General features: G+C 43.2%; 1 protein-coding gene and 1 long non-coding RNA gene across 6 annotated transcripts in view; one reads left to right on the top strand and one right to left on the bottom strand.

The window, feature by feature from the left end:
• SLIT2 (slit guidance ligand 2) overlaps positions 1-22,228 on the top strand; it is a 347,237-nt gene that overhangs the window by 135,087 nt on the left and 189,922 nt on the right. The gene's annotated exons all lie outside the window — the stretch shown is intronic.
• LOC144303291 (uncharacterized) lies at positions 11,024-14,200 on the bottom strand. Its single transcript, XR_013370357.1, has 2 exons — positions 14,069-14,200; positions 11,024-13,763 (listed from the first exon to the last, which is right to left on the bottom strand). It is a non-coding gene; the product is annotated as an uncharacterized LOC144303291 (long non-coding RNA).

Below are 22,228 nucleotides of genomic sequence, written 5' to 3'. Positions count from 1 at the left end.
CTGTATGCCTGTCTCTATGCTGGTACCATATTTCTTTTATTACTGCAGCTTTGTAATATGTTTTGAAATCAGGAAGTATGATGCCTCCAACTTTGTTCTTTCTTAATATTACTTGGCTATTTGTGGTCTCATGTGAATTGTAGAATCACTATTTTTTTTATTTCTGAAAAAACGGCATTGGGATTTTGATAGACATTGCTCTGAATTTGTAGACTCTTTGGGGTAGTATGAACATCTTAATATTAAGTCTTCAATCCATGAACACAAGATGTTTACCCATTTGTTTGTGTCTTCATTAATTCCTTTTACCTTTATTACACCCCAGGGAAGAGACAGGGACAGAGAAAGACCGGTTCTTGCCCTCTCAGGTTGCTGCTAATCAGACTGCTTCCGGAATAGATTCTCTTTTATTCTCCTCTCTGTATTCTACACAGTTTATTACTAGTTAATTATATGTAATCTTCATAAAAACTAAAATTAAAAGGCCTGGGATTAAATCCTGGCTTGATTTGTACATAATTAATTATTTTATTCCTTCAACTCATATTTTCTGAACCCTATCATATGCTAGTGGGTGACCCCAGGAATAAAGAATCTATCGGGTAAGATACCACTATGTACTAAGAATTACTAAAGTGTAATTAACTTTGGCCCAATCACTCAAATGATTTAAGGCTCCTTGTCTTCATTTCTCATTGATAAAATGAGGATAGTAGTATTTGTCTTCCTATGTAGGCACAGGGGTGTGGTGCTAATTCAATAGGATGATAGATATTTAAAAAACACACCCTAAATCCAAGAGTGTTATGTTGAATAAATGATTTAGTGCTTCATTGCTTTTCAGAGGTTTCTGTTTACTAAATAATTTTTCTCTGATAAGAAGCTAAAAGCTACTTTCCTGTGATTTCTTAAAGTGACTCCTGCTTTGCTTTCATGGGGCCAACTGAAACTTCCTTTTTCCTCTGTAATTTTATAAGGCAGTTATCAGGACTTATCTCAGTCTTTTTCATGAAGATGAATATTGCAAGTGTCTATATCTCTTTTTTATATGACATAGTTTTAAATCTCCTGTCATTAGCACTCTCTGTACTCCCATTATTTTTTGTTTTTAATTAATAGACTATTTTTTAGAGTAGTTTTAGGTGTAGAGAACACCTGAAGTATGGAGATACCCATATACTCACTTTCCTCTTTTATACAGTTCCACATTTATTTATTTTTATCACATGTGGCTGTCACAATTGGAAACATTATTCTAGATATGATCAAGAACTAACTTAACTCTGCCTGGAAATCAAAGAGAGGGAGGAGTCAAAAGTGGCATCCAAGTCTCTGGCTTGTCAAACTGTACAGGTGGGTACAATCGTTTAGTCATCTAGACCTCTAGGAAGAAGAGCAGAATTGAAAAGGATGGAGGGTGCTTTCAGTTTCTGATATATTATGTGTGAGACATCTGTGAGGTACTCATAGAGACGTGTCCATGAGACACTGGGCAGGAGATCGGGAAGCTTAGGAGAAAAAGATCTTGAGTAAAAAGAGACCACCGGAGTTATTAGTGTGAATGTAACTGTGGCCCCTGAAGGAGTGTGAAGGAGCATGAAAACAAAGAGGAGCTAGCAGAGGACCTAGGGAGGACTGGGAAGACAAATGAAGAGGTAAAGATTTCATGAAAAATTTTGTTGTTGTTGGTTTTGTTTTCTGCAGAGAAGTCAATTGAGAGAAAGAATCTTTGCATTGGGTTTGGCAATGTTGGCTTTCATTATTCCAGCTGAGCACTCACAGTATAGTCTCAAGTGGGTTCAAGAGTTGTGGTTTGTAAAGAAGTAGAGACAGGTGGTACAAAGGTGTTCAGAATTGGGAGGTTGGAAGGAGGACAGAGAGTTAAGTCTTTGACAATAACACTGATTGTCAAGGAGGTAGAAGTAACAGTATGGCCAGAATTTGGGGGGAATGCTTTGCATAATTTAAGTCGGGTCATCTTTTAAAAAAATTAGAAAATATTTTATTTATTTGAGAGACACAGAGAGAGAGCATGAGTGGGGGAATGGGGGGAAAGAGAGAGGAAGAGGGAGAAGCAGACTCCTGGCTGAGTGAGTAGGGGGCCCAATGCGAGGCTCGATCCCAGCACCCCAAGATCATGACCTGAGCCAAAGGCAAGCACTTAACCGACTGAGCTACCCAGGAGCCCTAAGTTGGTCTGTCTTTTAGAACTAGACTTCCTCATGGGACTTGATGCTCTAAGTGCCATTTAGTGTTCTCTGATATTCTCACCCAAGTATGCCCTGTTTTTTAAAATCCCCATTTCTAATATAACACACTATTCATTTGTATATTGATCCTAGGTTTTAGTTCTGTTTATACTTACACTCCATTCTGCTAGTCTATGGATTCCTGTGTCCATCATCAATTATAATTTCTAGAAATCCTAGAACCAGGTATATTTAATTGTTTAACACCTGGAATAGGCTTCATTCTATTTATGTTTAGTTCAATCAATAATACCCATCCTTTGGGCAATACAAAAATCCTAATGGTATTGTAGATCGATTTAATCACATTTTTAATTAATTGACAATTTTACCCATGGTAAATATATAAGGTTATCACTGATTCAAAACATGCGACATTAAATAAAGGATTAATTTTAAGATATAAAAATGTACTTTGTGGCATGTGAATAATCTTATAAAAACAATAAACAGCTTAATGTGAAGCTCATGAAAAATACTCAACATGGCAGAAAAAAATTATAGGAAATGTATTTCTCTGTATCAAATGTTTCACTAAGGGGGATATTAAACTTTATTCTTTTCATACTATGGCTGGATTATAAAAGGACAGAAGTAAGTAACATAAGTTTTCAATATTAGGCTATTTGGTTTAAGAAAATACTCTGTTCAGGTTGTGAAGAATATTAATTGGATTAATGTTGTAACGAGAGTACACATGCTACAATCTTTAGTCTGGAACTGGACTATCTGGATCTAAATCTTGGCATTGACACTTATGAGGTGGGCATATCACTAAGCATCCTGACCATCAGTGTCTGCATCAGTATAATGGAGCTAATAATAACTACCCACCTCATGGGTAGTCATGAATTTGGATCAGATTCATATATGTAAAGTGATCAAAACACTATTGAACATATTAATTGTTCTGTGTTTGCTAGCATCATAATTCAATTGCACCTGTACCCAGCTCTTTTCACTGTGCATGTCACATATGAGTATCAATGAGAATAGCATTTTGTCCTTACATGATGCCGTCCTCATGATGGGTAACTCAAACTTAGGTTTAGATGACTGAACTGTTTTGCCAAATAAAGTTAAATTGATAATAGAGTTCTAAGAATTATATTCTAGGTAGGAGCTATGTGACCTATGTGTCACATAGTATGTTAGCAGTTAACATGCATCAGCTGAGTCTAATCTCTCCCCTACTTTTCCTTTTAGGGACTCAATCAACCAGTGTTCTTGGAATACCTAATAGGCACCAGGCATTATACTATGATCTTAGTGCTTAAGGCAGGTGCAGTTGTTGCCTTGAGGCAGCTTGTATTTGGAAAGGCAAGAGTTTTATTAAACAAATGCTACAAAGAAAAAGTTACAGTGGTATTGGATTATGAAAGAAGGCATCTCTCCTAGTGCTGAGTCACAAAAGCTGCCCCAATGGAAGTGCTATGCTGTACTAAGCTGAGATCAAAGAATGAAACTTGTAGCTACTTGAGGAGTGTTCCAGGTACAGAGTAAACTATATGCGAGTTTATATAATTAATATACATAAATTTAGATAGATAGATAGATAGATAGATAGATAGATAGATAGAGGGAGAGAGACTGTAGGGCAACACAGGTGCTGTGATGCTGGAGAGAAGACAGAGGACTCTGGTCTCAGGACTTGGAGTTCCTGTTAAGGATAGTGATGTGATGCAATCTAAGTCTTTCTATTTGTGTTTTTGTTTTCTTATTAGCATGAAAGTGAAATAATTTGGCTTATATTTTTAATGGGGGGGGTGATTCAGTTGAACATTCTGTGCTTTGAACTGTACGGATTTGATTTAATGAGCATACCTATAAATCCTGTAAACTGCATTTTAGTGATTGCTCTGACTACTATGGGAAAAACTAATTGAATGGGAGATGTGGATGTGGAGAAAGCAGATAGGAGGCAATTTCGTAACACAGGAGAGAGATTATAGCATATTGGCCTAGAAGGGTGGTGGCTGGAGGAATGAAGAAAAAAAGTAAATAGATTTCAGAATCTTTAGGAAAGAATTTGTAAGACTTGGTGATTGATGGGTTGAGAAAGAAATGAGTACACCATGGCTATTAGGTTTCTGGTTTGAGCTTATGAAATATGAAACACACGTGATATGAAAACCTGATCGGGTACAGGTTTAGAAGTGGGAAAGTTTATCAGTTTGGTATTAAACTTTATTTTCAAAAAAGATATAAAAGGGGAGGGGATACCTGGGTGCCTCAGCAGTTTAGCGCCTGCCTTCATTCAGCCCAGGGCATGATCCCAGGTCCCGGGATCAAGTCCCGCGTTGAGCTCCCTGCATGGAGCCTGCTTCTCCCTCTGCCTGTGTCTCTGCCTCTCTCTGTGTCTCTCATGAATAAATAAAATCTTTTAAAAAAATAAACTTTATTTTCTCTTCAAAGGAGGTCTGGACTACTTTTGGAGTAAGTGCATTGTTGAGATGGGTGTAGGGTTCTAGAGTAAAGAAGAAAGCTCTGACCCATCAGTATACATCTGTGTCATAAACATAGCAATGCGAGTTGAAGACATGGAAGTGGAGGCTATGAAGGAGAAGAGGATATGGAAGGGGTCCTGGGGACACCTGGTGCCTGGAAAAAAAGCCAGCATTAATGATCAATTAAAGAAGGAGGAACTAGTACAGGAAGCTAAAGAGAAATGCATAGGAACAGTGTACTTTAGAGTCTATTGAGGAAAGATAGAGTTTTGTAAAAGGGAGGGGTGGGACCACTGGGTGAAATACTGCCTATAGGTCAAGTACAAGGAGGGCTAAGTATTTTCCACGAGATTTACTGAAATGGATACTGAGGCCAAGTGAGAGCACATGAGATCAAGTAGTGATAATGAAAGAAATATTGAAATAGTGGAATGGAACATCTGACTTTGAAATGAATGAGCAATTGTGACTTTCTGGAAGAGGAAAGGGAAGTGAGACGTGTGTTTTAATTTAAAGATGGGAAGTAAAATTTGCTCACTTATGGAAGGGAGCCAATAGAGAGCCTTAAAGGCAGGGGAGAAAAATCCCATAGTAGACATCTCCAGGGTTCTGGGAAGGTAAGAGGGATGCCGAGCACAGAAGGGCAAGAAAAAAAGGAGCCATGCAGAAACTGGTAACTCCTGCCCTAAGGGGGTGACCATAAATTTTATGTAGATGCCAACCGATTCTAGATTGTTTCATGGTCCCTCTGCAGCCAAGTTGTATGCACAGAGAATATGGGGAGCTGGATTCATTGAGAGTGAAGATTTTAGGGCTTCAGCAACAAAAAAACCAAAGGGGCAGGTTAGAATATGGTAGCAAGGATGAACCACTGAATCCCAGCTGAATGGGTTTCATCTTTGTCCTTATTATCTTCTTCCATCTTGAATTGCTGAATAAGGATGGAATTGACGCCAGAAAGGGAGAAAGTAGAAGAAATGGTTGGAAAAGGGTGAATGATTCTCTCATCTCATCATGCCTCTGTCACCACAAAGGCACTGTTGAAGGAACATCGTCTCTCCATTCACTTCTTGGGAAGATCTGTAGTTAATCTTGTTGGGCAAAGCTAGACGTTTGTTGAAGCAAATTTTGCTAGCAAACCAGAGTATTGCACCTCAAAAGCAAGAGCCAGTTTAGCTGGTTCTTTGGTTACTACCCGCCTTCTGGTGTTCTCCCTTCATTTGCTTCCGTCCTTTTGGTTGAATGCTCTCATGCCTCTTTTTCTAGGAGGCAGAGCTGGAGGGGCTCCTCCTCAGCTGGGAAGGCCTTCCCTCTGTGTGCTGCCTCTGACCCGCTCCATTCAGCAGACTTGAATCCTCGTCCATTCACCCGGGTGGGTGGGTTCACTTACACTCAGCTCTGTGATGTCTCTGCAGACCTCCTGGGGAGCAGTTCTGAGATCCAGATTTAGAGTGGAAGGTAAAAGATCCCTTTCAGCCTTGAGCCTAAACTTTGTTCTCCCCTCTGATGTAACTGGGAAGGTTATGAATGGACTTCATGGCTGCATTTGATCCCTACCTATGGGACCTTGACTAAATTGCTCCATTTAAAAAAGTGAGATAGGGACACCTGTGTGGCCCAGTGGTTGAGCATCTGCCTTTGGCTCAGGGTGTGATCCTGGGGTCCTGGGATCAAATCCCACATCAGGATCCCTGCATGGAGTCTGCTTCTCCCTCTGCCTGTGTCTCTGCCTCTCTCTCTCTCTCTCTCTCTCTCTCCCTATCTCTGTGTGTGTGTCTCGTGATTTTAAAATCTTAAAAAAAATAAAAAGCGAGATATTCATATGTACAGGTTGGTGGTGAAGATCGAGTTAATAGCATAAAGCATTTATCCCACTGCCTAGAGCATCACATTAATAAATATTTTTCTAAATTAATGAATATCATATCGTAGGTTCTTAATGGTGGTTTAGAGGGGTTTTTGATTTTTTTAAATTTTTAAATTCTTATTTTAAAATGTTTATTTTACTCCTTTCTCCTTTGTTTGGTGATCTTTGAATTTGTCCCCTCTCCTTTGCTCGGGAGGGAGAGAAGCAGGCATAAGTTGGAATGTGGGGGCACTCTGAACCCCTAAAGGCAGTGGACTAATCAATATCTGGGAGGTAACTGAGCAGATAAAAGGAAGAGATGGGTGCTGACAGATGGGCGCAGTGAATAGAGTGTGCTTTGGGTCACATAGCTGGAAGACATGAAACCCAGAATTCGAATCAAAGACTCAAAAGGCTCTCAAGTCTTTATCTTCCGTGCAATGCTGTTACCAAGTTGTTTTCATTGCACCTAAGAACATCAAGGTACAGTTCCTGCTTCAGTCAGAAGTGAAAACCAGATTTAAATTATCTGTGTAAAATTTGGATTTTTCTAACTAGCTGTGTTTATTTAGCTGGAATATGGGAAAATACATTAAAACAATTGCAATTATTTCTTATTTAAAAAACAAAACTCATGCTTAAACATTGCATATTTATTGGTTTTCATTGTTATTGCCATAGCAAATTTTAGTTACATAGAGCTTTTAAAATGAATATACATTACCTAATTTTAAAAATATAAGGAATTTAACATTATTATACCAAAAATAAGTTATTTATCTGTGTACAGGGAATAAAGTAGGATGCTTAGTTTTAGCATGCATATTGCCCAACTGATAGAGCTTTTATCGCCTTCAAGAAGTACTTCCATCCTTCCTACCCCACATAATTCACCTCGTGCCTCCAGAATAATTCAACATGCACTGACGTATTCATTGTTGGGTTAGATACCTCAGGAATGTGAGTAGTAGTTTAGAACTGAGAGGCCAGAGGTGTACTCTACAGCCTCATCAGTCATCAATAAAGATGACTTCTCACCTTAGATCCTCTATTTTTTAGGTAAAATGAACACAATGACATGGACCCATTTTCACAGAGTCACGATAAAAAGAACCAAACACCTACACGAAAAGCTGCTAGTATTTTTTTTAACTTTTAAGTAAAGATTTAAGTGTGGAAAAATTATAAGTGATCATACTTTTTAAAGTAAGAGATATTGAAGGATTTGATTTAGAGCCTACTTTTTTAGTTTTAAAACAACGAAATATTGAAATACTAAAAAAGTAATGCAAGTTAGAATGACTTAGCAATGAATCATAATGAATGTAAGATGATATTGCCATTGCAAAAATATTAATTTGTATAGAATTCTCAAATTTATCGGGGTACCTGGATGGCTCAGTTGGGTAAGCATCTGCCTTTGGCTCAGGTCATGATCCAGGAGTCCTAGGATTGAGCCCCCCATTGGGCTCCTTGTTCAGTGAGAAGTCTGCTTCTCCCTGTCCCTCTGCTCATCCCCCTGAACTTATCTCTCTCAAATAAATAAATAAAAATCTTTAAAAAAAAACCTCTCAGATTTCTTAAGAGATCTACCTCAGTTAATTTCATTATAATGCCTTTAGTCATTGCTAACACTTGATTCCATTTGGATCTAAAATACGGTGTTTTGTAGACATACGCAATTTAAAAGTAGTTGGAATCCCTCAAAACTAAGGCTAGCTATATATTATCTTCTGAGGTTGAATATACAATTGGAAAATGGGAAAGAAACCGTAGTAATTTAAAATACTGCTATTTCCTCCCATTTTTGCTTAAGTTGATTCAGGAAATACAAGTAAGTGTCATTTAATGAAAAGTACGCATAGATGGTAAGTATATTAATCCAGGTATGTAATGATGCAATAATGCTCCTATTTTGAGCTACCTCCCGAATCTTTGCTTAGTAGCGTATATTAAAATGCCATTGGCAAAAAACACACCAATTTCCAGGAGTTTCCACTGGAGACAGTGTTACAAGGGGCCATTGAAATCTACTTTTTTGAACCTTGGTTGTTGGGGCATTGGTTTCTGGCTTGCTATTCTGTTCACATGATGAACTAATTGACCTTGCAGGACTCCCCACAGAATAGCAGCTTCTGCTTAGTTCATCAGGAGCACAATTTGTTGTTTCATTTCCTCTTCTAGTCCCATTGGGGAAATTGAATTGTGAAAAGACTACCTACTGGGAGCATTCAGTGCTCATGACTGAATAAGTAACTTTATTTATTTATTTATTTGGTACTATCTTAATTAGCAAAGAAGGAAGGACTTTATTAAATAAGCGTGTGCTGTGATTTTGACATAGATGAATGAGTGCTGGTAGCCAAGCATGAAACTCATATCATCTTCTCAACATCGGGGCCCTCTGCAGATACAAATATACACAATTTTAATTTGTGACGCTAGAGCTGTTTGAGATTTTAGTAATTGTCATTCATCCAATGCAGACGTTAAAGATTAAGTCAGTGGGGAATTGACTTTTTTAAAAAAAACCTTTTTAAAAACACAGTTGTGAAATTTGGGAGATTTAGTACTTGGATCATATAGACTTTTTTTTTTTTTTTTTTCCGATAAAGACAAATTGCTTATGCGTAGCAGTGTCCCGATGTGGACTTGGACAACCTGTTCTTAAGTTTTCAAACCTTCACATTTTTCACTAAAATGTGCACTCTTGGGCAGCCCTGGTGGCTCAGCGGTTTAGCGCCGCCTTCGGCCCGGGACGTGATCCTGGAGACCCGGGATCGAGTCCCATATGTCGGGCTCCCTGCATGGAGCCTGCTTCTCCCTCTGCCTGTGTCTCTGCCTCTCTTTCTCTCTCTGTGTGTCTCTCATGAATAAATAAATAAAATCTTAAAAAATAATAAAATGTGCACTCTTAGGCAACAAGAGATCATAAGACCTAAATCTGATGATCAACACAGTGCGATAAGACTATTTTACATCCTCTTTAGAATCCAGTGCTAGTTTTTACTGCATCTTAGCGAACTCTTGAGTGTAGTCAGGAGATTTTCTGGCATTTAAATATACTCTAAATTGAAATCTCAGACGTTTTCTAGAACTCCAGTGCCATAAGCTGCTTATCCTGAGTCGAAGCAGAATATAATGTAGTGAATATGAACAAGCTTGACTCACATCTCTGCTCTGTCCCTCACTCGCCTTGTGCCCTGGTGAACACCCTGCACTCTCTGAATCCCGTAGGTTAAATTAGTGAGGGCGATGAGTTAAAACAAGAGGAGTACTTGGAAGAGTGCTTAGCACACGAGAACTGTTCAGTGGGTTTTAGCAGTTATTATGTATATTTATAGATAGCTTAACCCAAAGCCTGGTGCAAGTTATGTGCTCAATAAAGAATTCCTAAGTGAATGAGTTAATGAATGGACAAGAGGAAGTGTTGTCTAGAAAACCTAGAATCATTAAAAATCTGCATCTGTCCTACACCTTGAAACGAAACAGAACATTTCTGTATAGTCATAAAATTGTGGCCAAATGTAGGAAACATTTTGAAGACCTTAAAATCTTTATTTAGGTACTAGATTATTATTATCCCAAAATCATGACTATAATTTTTAAAGAATTTAAAAGTTAATTTGCATGTTCTATGAATGTGGATGACCACGAATAGAATTCAAAGAATACACTAATCATAAAATACCGTGAAGATCTTGCAAAGATATTTCAAAAACATAACCTTACAACCTTTTAAAAAAAAGAGCCCGTTTGTACATAGTTCACTGATGTCTGAAGTGAAGAGGCTGGGAAAAGTCTGCTTTGCGGACTGAGTTTCTTATCAAATTCTGTGCCACATGCAATGAATATTAAAACAACCACCACAAAACAAAACAAAATTATAACAGCAACAACAACAGAAGGCTGTGGGACATGATCCTTTCTCCCAAGGAGGGTGTAGTCGACAGGCAGTTATGCACGTAATATTCTTTGTGCTTGTCTGTTTGGCCTGCCTTCACTTCTTTATACATTTTTTTAAAGATTTATTTATTTATCTTAGAAAGTGCAAGTGAGCAAGTGCATGAGCAAGAGGGGCAGAGGGGGAGAGAGAGAGAATCTCAAGCAGACTGCGTCGAGCAGAGAGCCTGATGTAGGGCTCTATCTCGTGACCCTGTGACCACCACCTGAGCCAAAACCAAGAGTCGGACACTTAACCAACTGAGGCACCCAGATGTCCCACTATTTTAGTAATTCATGATTATCAAGGGAACAACTTGAGATCACTGTTATAGGACAGATGGAGGATGGTATTGATGTGCGAAGCAGTGCATGCTGGCCACAGTGAAACTTCCATGAGATGAGCCAACCAATTTGGCAAGTTATTTCCACCAGCTAATTCTAAAATATCAGTCTCCATTGGGGTTTTCCTTAAAAAAAAAAAAGTTATTATTTAAATCTCCCCAATGCATAAATAGTAAAATGATTCAGAAAGCATATTTTCATATGACAGAAATTTTTATCTTGGCAAATATGGCAGCAGAAATAATATTCACAAATATTTCATTGTCAGTCTTGTGTTTTTACAGTTGATTGGTTCATGAGACTAGATCTGGACAAAGCATGTGATGTGTGTCCCTTCCAGGTTGACTTGTGAGTGTGTGACTCTGTGGTCTCCGTTCCTCTGCTATAAGGAAATACTATTCTTTTTTAATGAATAGTCCCGAGTAAATTGGAGTTACACTGAAAATGACTGTATTTATTCCTTATTTGAGATATATGCAGAAATTTATTTCTGGTAGATCAAAGATTGAAATGTGAAGCCAAGCAATATATATATATTTTAAGATTTGTGTATTTATTTTAGAGAGAAAGAGCATGGTGAGGAGGGGCAGAGGCAGAGGGAGAGAGTTTTACGCAGACTCTGCACGGAGCGCAGAGCCTGACTCAGGACCTTGATCTCATGACCCAGGATCATGATCTGAACTGAAACCAAGAGTCAGACACTTAATCGACTGGGCTACCCCAGGTGCCCCAAGCAAAAATATTTCTTAAAAATGTCATAGAATATTTTCAAAATCTTTGGTTTGGCACATGTTTAAAAAATTAGACACATAGGGGCACCTGGGTGGCTTAGCGGTTGAGCATCTGCTTGGGCTCAGGACATGACCCCGGGGTCCTGGGATCGAGTCCCGCATCAGGCTCCCCACAGGGAGCTTGCTTCTCTTTCTACCTATGTCTCTGCCTCTCTGTGTCTCTCAGGAATAAATAAATAAAATCTTTTTTAAAAATGAGATTATAAAACACAAACCTTTAGATTATAATATTGACAAATATATAGTAAAACTGAGAACTTTTATCAGAGATTGCCTTTCATGAAGGGGAGTGAGAGAAGTATATTTGTTATACACATAGCAACTGAAAGATTTATATACTGATTATATATTTTCTAAAACTAAAATAAATAAGAAAAAGAAGATAAGCCAATAAAACAAGAGAGAGAGGGACAGAGGTCCTAGCAGACACTTTAAAATAAAAATAGACAAATGGCCAATAAACACATTAAAAAGTGCTCAGCAAAAAAATAAATAATAAAACATAAGTGCTCAGCATCATTATTCATCAGGAAATGATTAAATTCGAACCGTAGCAAGATACCATCACTTAACCCATTAATACGGCTATTGTAAACAACAAAACATAAAAGAACAAAAAATGATAAAACCAAGTATTGGCAAACGCCCAGAACTACTGAAACTCTCAAAAATTGCCACTGGGGGCATAAATTGGTGCAGCCAATTTGGAAAATCGTTGTACAATATCCACCAGCACTGAATTTACTCACTCCCTATGGCCCAGCAATTCTATTTGTAGGTATATGTGCAACAGAGATATGTAGATTCGTATTTCAGAAGATGCGAACCAGAATGTTCCTAACAGCAGTATTTTTAAAACCTTCAGTGGAAACAACCTGTCCATCAACAATGGAACTCAAAAATAAATTGGAGAATATTTATACGATGGATTTACTCTTCAGCACCTAAAGTAAACGAGCTCTGGCTACGTACGGTAACATGCCTCTAAACACACAGGATTACGTCCCCAAGATTTCAAAGGGACTCAGTGTGTTACACGGACACTAGTCGCTTGCTCGGGGTGAGAAAGCCTTTTAAAAGCATAGACTGCCAAACTGGCTTCCAAATACTAGAATTTAATGTCCTCAAGCCCCGCTCTTCCCCTTTAATTTCTGTTTTAGGTTAGAGTCCTGTCTCTAGGGAAAACAAAGGGATCAGCGTGGTGGAAGATGGACAGACACGCACACTTAGATGTGGGAACACAGAATCACCAGCCAGTGTGACCGGGGTCAAAACACGTTTTTTTTCCAAGGTGTGAAGAACAAAACAGGACTGAAGATGTCCTAGAAATTTCCATCAGTTTTAGGCAAATAGTATGTTCTCTTTCACGAGTTCCACCCTCTTGACTGTCCCAGTTCGACACTGCCTCTTGGCAGACGGTATCGGAGAATGTGACTGTGGAGTCGGAGCCGCACAGACGCTCCGTTGGCAGGTGTGTGCAAAGGATCTTGGGGGGGGGGGTGGTGAGCGACGTGGCGTGCGATCTCTGCTTGCTCCCCTTTGCTGTTTGAGTAGAGTCGGGGGCAGTGATTCCGTCTAACATGAGATGTCGCCTCTTCTCCGGATTTTGACTGAGTCCTGCACTTGGAAGTAGCTGGGGAAAACTAAAACTCGCTTGGCAAAGTTCAGGTTCCTGTGTATCCAGTGGGGGGAGAGAAAATTAGCGTCGTGGCGGGGAGCCAAAACACGAAGATGACACCTACCGCGCTTTGCAAAGTCCGTCCTGTGATCAAAAGCAAGAAGAAAACGAAGCAAAGCCCTGGGCCGGGCAGCGCTGCTGATGGGCTGGTCTTCCCGGCGGACGCGCCCGGGCCTCGGCTCCCAGACGCGGAGGCTCGAGCACGGTGCTGAGCCCGGTCGCTCCTCGCCCACCTGCGCGCGGGAGCATGTGATCCCAGGAGCAAAGTATAAAGTTTGGAATGACGTCCAGTTTCCAGCTTGATGTCATTAACTCTGTCGTACTCATCCCTTCGGCAGAGGCTCAGCTCGGTAAGCATCTCCTCAGCGTCGGTGATGAGCGGGGGCACCGCATCTGCGGACGCAGCCCCGGCCCAGGGCCCCGCATGTGATAGGAGAAGGAAGTGGGGTAGACGCAAGGCCCCACCTGGATGTAACGGAAAGAAATATATTAAAAAATAGAGCTGACCCACCAGGAGAATGATTCTCTGGATCCAGGCTCATCCCCGACAACTCGCTTCGGCCTCCGTTAGGTCTTACTTTTTCTGTTGGACCCTCAGGGCTTTGCACAATCTGGTTTTATTCCAAGGGAGAAAGCGTAAGGCCCCAGCTCCCTTCTCTACCATTGGTGCCCAGGCCTCAGCCTAAGTAATGCTTTGCCTCCACGCTGACCCCGATCCTCTTTGTCCTACACGCTGAAATCTCAGTTCATTGACCCTCCGTGGGACCCACCTTATCTCCCCTCTTTTTGCCATATCTTCCCCTGACTTTTACTCTCTTCTAGTCCTACGAGGTTATAAATTCCTCTGGGGGCAAGGCCATTCTTACTCCACTCAATGACGAAACCCGGCTTCCGACTCTGGAATTGAGTTTATCCGTGTTGCGTAAATAGTGAGCGAGTTCAGTCTGGGAACATGACTCAGTCTGGCTGGTGGCCCCCAGGAAAACGCAGGAAGAAATAAATCATTGCAGCTCATGGCATCTCTAAGGACGACTGCTTTCTTAGAGGGTTTTTGTCCTACACAGTACATAGTGGAGAAAGAAAACATCACCCACTTCTAACATAGGAGCTCTTGGGGCTTCTTAAATGTGGTCCATGTCCCCACTGGAAATCTGATAAAATGCATGGACTCTCTCTCATCCCCACCTCCCACATGTGCTGGCACCTACATGTTTGCACATAATTCCTGGATCCTGTGGGTGGACCTGCAGAAGCCCATCAAGACTTCAGTGCACGCTGTCTCCTCCTGAGTCCCTGGTCACACTCAGCATTTCATGCTCCCTGTCTAGAATCTTGGTGCATTTGATCTTCACAGTTGTTACTGGGAAGCAAGGATGCTTGTCCCCACTTTATGGTCTGAGAAACCTAAGCTCAGCAGGTGGAATGAATCATGTTGGGTGACTTCTGTGGTAGAGCATGAACATGACCCCAGGTGGATCTGGCCCCAGACACTTTGGCCTTTATACTACCTCAAACCTCGGAGCATCTGGGACATAGTTGGCGCTCATCTGTGAAAAGACAGAGATAGGGAGATGAAAATATAGGGTTGAATGAGTCCAGACTGTTGAAAGGAATTAGGTCTGTCTTGTAAGTTGTGCAGAAAAGTGGGGAAGTAGGGACAGAAGCTCAGAGGAGAGCATGAGAGGACCAAGGGCTGCCCTACTTCAAAATGAACTCATGAAAAACCATCGTTGGTATTTGGTTGTGGGCTTGGAAAGATCATCTTTTCAGAGATATTTTGAGTCAGACTCAAAATATACGTATGTGCGCATACCTGTGTGTATGCATTTATATTTAACCCTTGCAAAGTAGTATTTCAGTTTTAGATTCCTCGGCTAATCAGAAATTCATAAGTGCACATGTTATCGTGTCTTTAAAAACTGTGCATGACGAATTTACCTGCTCTTTGAGTCTCGTTCTTCTTGTTAGATTTGTTCTGAGGCTGGGTAAAATTACCTACTTTTGTTATGTGATTGAGTTATACTCGTAACTCATTAGGTATTGTTTAGTGTAAACATTTGTTAAAACAAGAAGAGAAAATGTATTCACAGTAATGCATGTAAGTGTATTTTTTAAAAACCCACATAGAAGTAGATCCCTGCAGTTCGGATCCGTGTTGCTCCAGGGTCAGCCTTACGTGAAATGACCTTAGGTGTTTGTTGTGGTGTCTCCTACGCTAGAATGTACATTAGGGAGGGACAGAGACATTTTTTTCCTCTCTTTTTTTTTTTTTTTACTTATTTACTTATTTTTTTCTTAATATTTCATTTTTTTTTCATTTTTTTCCTCTTGATATTTTGCATGTAGTGGGGTTTGACGATAACTGTCCATTGAGTAGTATGTGAATGAATAAATCTATACGTATAAAGCTTAAAAACAACGTACACATCTCTTATCTGGTTTAACCCAGGAAAGTTCTGAGTGATAACGGAAACTGAGGCAAAGAATCAAACTGTATTGTAGTAAATTTGCAAAAGAGCTAAAACACCCGTGGCTAACTAGGAACGCGCTGTCATCGTGCAGAGATCTATGTAAGAAAATGTTTTCCTCTGTTATGTTTTGCTGAAAATCCACTGAGGCAACCTACGACATTCACTCTCCTCGCACAAGCCTTGTTGCAAGTTGAAGATGATAACTGGACCCACTATTGAGTATTGAATGTATTGAATATTTAGTTTCCTTTTGATATGTCCGGTGATGCTTTGAGAAACACTAGTGAAAGCTTGAGGATGATTCTGAGAACTCAATCAAACCCGCTATTATGTGTCCACAGACTAAGAGGTCAAAGGCTTTTTAATAAATATCAGTGAATTAATCTCCTGGGAGACGTAATAGCACGTTAGCTTGACCAACAGCCCTTCTAAGTTGTCACTTGTTGAACTTTTGTGATGACTTGTTGAAATGGCGAAATCTTAAAAAAATAAAATTATGAAATCTTAATAATTAACTGATTTTTAAAGTCACTTCCCATTTCTGGTCCAAGTAAATACTAGGAAAAATAATTCACACACACACACACACACACACACACTCACGAATGATGTCAAATTAGAAGGGAGGAAACAAGTGTGAGTCAACTGTGCGTTGGGAACTTTTTGCTTCCCGGGACGTCAGCTGGACTCGTTAAACCCCTAAATAAAAAAACACGAATTAATGGAATTTCTTCATAAAAAGAACTCATTGCCTTTTCTCTTCACTGAATGCATGCGGTGGTGTTCTCGCTCCGTCCATAGTTCAGTGGCTTCCCAGTAGATGGCACCATTGTGACTGGTAAGGTCCTTGCATATAGATAAGGGACGGTTATGAAACACTTTCCACTTCAAAACGTTTGTACACGGTGCCCTATAGGAGCGCTTGCAGGGTTGCCTGGGAAAACAAATACTCTGACAATTGCTACAAAATAAGTCAACTGTAGAAGCCAGTGAATCTCATAAGGACCCCCCCCCCCATTTGTGTATCTGGTGATTGCATACCTAATGATTGTTATTTTGAATTTCAATTATTTTTAGAAAATGTGAATGCACACACACGTTTTTCTCAAAAGATGTTTGTCTCTCCTCTTACAGACTCTGAAATCCTTCACAACGGTTTCTGTTAAGTCCTCACATTCTTACATGTTTTCCAAATACACTATAGCCACGTGTCGGGGAGGTGTACAAGGACCGCTAGCGGTACTGTCTTTCTGTCCAGACCACTCAGCTTCTTCCCATTCTAGTTGATTCAGCTTTGTCCTACCTGTACGGGCATGAAATACCCAGAGTGGGGGGGCTTCTAGGCCTATGCATTCAGGGGGCTTCTAGGTTTACGCATTCAGGGGGCTTCTAGGTTTACGCATCCAGGGGGCTTCTAGGTCTACGCATCCAGAGGGCTTCTAAGTCTATGCATCCAGGGGGGCTTCTAGGTCTACGCATCCAGAGGGCTTCTAGGTCTATGCATCCAGAGGGCTTCTAAGTCTATGCATCCAGGGGGGCTTCTAGGTCTATGCATCCAGAGGGCTTCTAGGTCTATGCATCCAGGGGGCTTCTAGGTCTACGCATCCAGAGGGCTTCTAGGTCTACACATCCAGGGGGCTTCTAGGTCTATGCATTCAGGGGGCTTCTAGGTCTACACATCCAGAGGGCTTCTAGGTCTACGCATCCAGGGGGCTTCTAGGTCTACGCATCCAGAGGGCTTCTAGGTCTACGCATCCAGGGGGGCTTCTAGGTCTATGCATTCAGGGGGCTTCTAGGTCTGTGCATTCAGAAATCTTGGAAAGCCACGAGGTGAACATGTGGCTGTCTGTGCTTTCATTGTCCAGGGTACTAACCCATCAGACCTGGCTGGTAACTTAAAAGCAACTCTCTCGTGTCATGCCTTAAAGATTTATGTGCTCATTTCCTATTTAAAATGTGGTACACTTTTTTCTTTAATTTTTAAAATTTTTTTGTTTTTGGTTTTATTTTTGTTTTCTCTAGGAACAGCATTTTAATGATTGGGAGATTGTTTCGATATTCCATGATGGTATTTCAAGCTGTGATCTGATAACTGCTCCATGAGTTTGAGACGATAGGGGTCAGAAATGAAAGGATGAGCGTCTGATAACTATCAGTGGATTTCAGAATCTTCCCAGTTAGCAATTAACTATTTGTACTTATTTATTTACGTTCTTTACTTACTCTGTTATTAATTATTAATCAATAATTTAATTGTGTAACTAAATGGATTTTGGCAAGTCACTCAGAGAAACTGAAAATCCCCATGGGTTTTAGGGCATGTGTGGCCTCAGTTGTTCTAGGGGCAGGGAAATGGGACCGTGATTCCAGGGATCCACATGGCGCTGGACACCAACCCCAGCTCCTCTCCTTGCTGCATGTGTAACCTAAAGCAGTTGCCTTTAGGCTGAGACTGAGTTTTGCCATCAGGAGGATGGCAGGAGATGGTACCTACCTGGCAGTGTTGCTGTTAAAGGAGTGGGAACACCTGGGTGGTCCAGCTGTTACGCATCTGCCTTCAGCTCAGGGTGTGACCCTGGGGTCCTGGGATCGAGTCTCACCCACAGGGAGCCTGCTTCTGCCTGTGTCTCTGCCTCTCTCTCTGTGTCTCTCACAAATAAATAAATAAAATCTTTAAAAAAAAGAAAATAATTTTAGACCCCTTGCCCTTAGGTGAAGTAATGAATAGGGAGCAGTGAATGCACAGGTGAGTGGATACATCCATGCATCCCAACAGCCCAATCATTTCCAAGCCACGTTTGTCAACTATTGTTGGAAGCTGTAACCTAATGATGGTGCCTCGTTTTCAATCCGCTAAAATAATTCCCAACATTTTCAAGTTAAGTTGTTTGGCTTAAAGGCCGGAGTATTGAGACTTGAAAAGTTGCTATAACTCGCCCAAGTTAACTGCAAACTTCAAAAATTTTTCTGCTTGCCTGGATTCCACGCACCAGTTAAACACCTTCATGAAAGTGTTGGCTTCTCACATTGTTCTAATAGATCTGAACTTGATGAGCAAAGAAATTTGGGGGTATTCGTTTAGTTTAGAAAAAAAAAAAAAACACCACCTTTATATCTGGAGGTAAGTGTTTATTTTTAATAATTGTATTTTAAAAAATCCCAGCATAGCATTATTGGGAAGTTATGAAAGGATGATATGAGGAGAGACACTTATTGGGAAGGGCTTGGCTCGTTGTCCTGGGGGCACCCGGGAGCCCACACCAGCACCTGGTGAACCTGGGCTCCGTGCCGGCCTCTGACCACAGGGCATTGACCTCACTGACCATACATCTCTAGCACAGGCTTCTATCTAGCTGCTTCCCCATGAGACCTAGCAGGACAATCATAAATCATAAAATAAGTAAATGCCCAACATTGACAAAATAGGACCCTCTGAAAACATGGGGGCCATATAGTTACCCGTACTCCTGTCCATCTTCTTATAGGCTGATAGATCAGATCACATATTTTACTTTATTTATTTGGCTCTAGACATCTCCTAAATTCCCGGGGCCTCGGCTTTCTCATCCGTAGAGTGGGGAGGGGGATGAAAGTTTCACATTACCGAATGTTTCCGAAGCTTAAGTGGAATAATTCTGGGAAAGTGCAGCATGGTTCCTAGGTCATGGTAAATGCTCAATAAATAGAAATATCCTTGTTCCTGTTGGTGTTTTTGTTGGTACTATTTATAAAGTACCAAGGCTGTGGCCACCTTATTTCTATGCTTTGGACCACTTAGTAAATCCTGATCATATTATTAGCTGTGTCTCGTTGGGTAAACCTTAGATAAATCTGCAAGAGCAAAGCAATTACATCAATAGCAATTATATATTAAACCTAAAAAAAATCATAGATTTATGATGATCCTTCTCCATTTTGAGTTGAGTTTTTTGGTTGAGATTTTTTTTTCCTTTGCTTTTTCTGTGGATAGGCAATATAGCAGACTGGTTTAAGGCACAGATTCTAATGCCAGACTGCCTGGGTCAAAACCCTGCTCGGGATTCACTAGCTGTGTGACCTTGGGCGAGTCACTGTTCCTTAGTTTCCCAGTCTGGAATAAAGGGAATATGATAGGACACACCTGCGAGGGTTTGGTGAGCAGAAATGACATCAGTGAATCTCTGTAGAAAACATGGTTGGTGAGCGCACCTGGGAGGCTCGGTGGTTGAGCGCCTGCCTTCGGTCCAGGGCGTGACCCCGGGGTCCTGGGATCGAGTCCTGCATCGGGCTCCCTGCAGGGAGCCTGCTTCTCCCTCTGCCTGTGTCTCTGCCTCTCTCTCTGTGTCTCATGAATAAATAAATAAAATCTTTTATCTTTTAAGGGTGGTTTATGCCATTGCTGGTCTTTAAAATTCTCTGCAGAGCCTAGAACAAAGGTGTCTTGTCTGTAAATATCCTCGGTGCTTCCAGGTCTTGCTCATCGTGCGGTGTGAGTGTTATGAGGGTCCACGTAAGCCCAAGCAAGCCGGATTCAGAAATGCGCTTGGCCAGTGGTCGCCACGGCCACCGGGGCTGGGCCGGAGCCAGGGTGAGCCCGAGAGCTGTGGGGGCCGCGGGGCGCGAGCCGGCGGCTTTGGGAGGGAGGCCCGCGGGCAGTGCCCCGGCGTGGGGCGCGCAGCCGAGTGTGCGTGGGCCCGGGCACCTGTGCGGTGGCTCGGACGGCGGCGCGTCCAGGCGGCCGGGCAGCTGGGGCCTGCCGTTCCCGGGCCCGCGGTCGGGGCGGAGGAGGCCGCCGAGAGCCGGCGCAGATGGAAGGGACGGGGACCGCTCGCAGCTCCAGCGCTGGGGGCGGCCCTGGGTGTCACGTGGAGCGAAGCACCCGGGGTCCCGAGGGCCGTCCCGAGGGCCGTCACTCCGGGCACCTTCTTAACGAGGCCTGGGGTGGCCTTTGATTGCAGTGTCCTCCCGCGGGGGAGCCCGCGATGGGTCTCCCGGGTGCGAGCTGCCTTCCCGTGGTTCACCTCGGCGCTGAGGGCAGGGATGGGGCCCCCGGGTCGTGTGTGTCCCCGAAGCGCCCGCCTCCGGCCCTCCTGGACCCTGAGGACGCGCCGCCCGCCGTCCTGTCCTGAGAGCAGGTGCTGACGCGGTTGGGTGCTGCCGGGTCCCCGGTGGACCCCGGGTGGTGTCACGCCTTCCCCAGCCAGCGGCCGGCCGACGGAGGGCCGAGGGCGGCCGCAGGGCTTCGCGGGGGGGCAGTGGCTGCAGATGGGCCGCTGGCGCGGAGACACAGTGGGGACGGGCCACGGTCCCTCCCGGGACTCTGGCTCCCGGCGCCGCACACCGCGGCCGAACTCTGCAGGAGCCAGGGGAGGGGTGTCTCCCCGGGGGTCCGGGTACCAGCGATTGTCGGCAGTGGCCTCGGTGGCCCTCGCGTCGCCCCCCGCGGCACCTGCCGCCGCAGCCCGGGCCGCGCCCCTTCTGCTCAGCAGCGCGGCCCTGGGCGACCGACCGACCGGAGCGGCTCCTGCCCGCCGTGCCCGGCCCGCCTCGGTCTCGGGCTGCTGCTCTCGGCTCCCTTCTGTCCCCGAGCCGCGGGGGCTTTCGTAGTTGCAGCCAGTCCCTCCGCACTCACCGTGGACTGGACTGTCCTTCCCGTCCCCCCCCCCGAAGCCCTAAACCCCCTCCAGTCTACAGTAAGGGGATGGGGCCGCGGGAGCGTGCGGCCCAGATGACGCCCGGAGGCCGGTCCCGTGTTGGGGTCCCAGGCGACGCGTGCTCTCTGCCAGCCGCAGCCAGCGCAGGCTGTCGCCGTCCTGAGGCGGTCTTGGACTTGCCGGCATCTAACCGTAGGAGAGAACGTCCCGGTGCGTGTGTGCCCCGGCCCGCGGCCCCTCACGCGGAGCCCAGGCCCACTGAGACGCGCCCCCGCTCTCCTGCCCCTGGAGGGAACGAAGCAGAAGTCACCGCCTTGCCAGCGCTTGGGCCAGAGGTGGAGGTGGGGATGACCCTCAGCCTCCTAAATTGCGTGGAGAATCAGGTGAACGGCATTGACTGAACTATTCCTCGGACTTCCTCGCCTTGTCCGGGAAGCGGGGCGCAGCCTCCCAGGCCACGGCACGTCTGAAAGCGACGGAAGCCCGATGGCCACGTGCGCCCCATGCCCGGCCTCGCTGGTGGGAGCGTTTTGTAGTAACGTTTAAAAATATCAAGGTTTTGCTTTTCCTTTGCAGCGAAGAGAGCTGATTCACGATGAATTCCTCTGTCCCTCTCTTCACCATCTGTCTCCTCCTCGGTGTTGATTTCCCGTTGACATTCAAGGGAGCAACACGTTGTTAAGATGTTGGGACGGGGACGCCTTAAATTCGATGATTAATGTCTTAAAAAGCACCGATCAAATGTTCTTATGAAGCTATTTAAAATGTGCTGTGAGTCATTTAGTTCATACTTAGTGCATTGGAAGCATCAATATTCCCTTTACCC

This window comes from Canis aureus, chromosome 2, assembly GCF_053574225.1.
Source record: "Canis aureus isolate CA01 chromosome 2, VMU_Caureus_v.1.0, whole genome shotgun sequence".
NCBI classification, from domain to species: domain Eukaryota; kingdom Metazoa; phylum Chordata; class Mammalia; order Carnivora; family Canidae; genus Canis; species Canis aureus.
The sequence above is the reverse complement of the archived record's forward strand: the minus strand, read 5'-3'. Positions and strand labels throughout refer to the sequence as shown.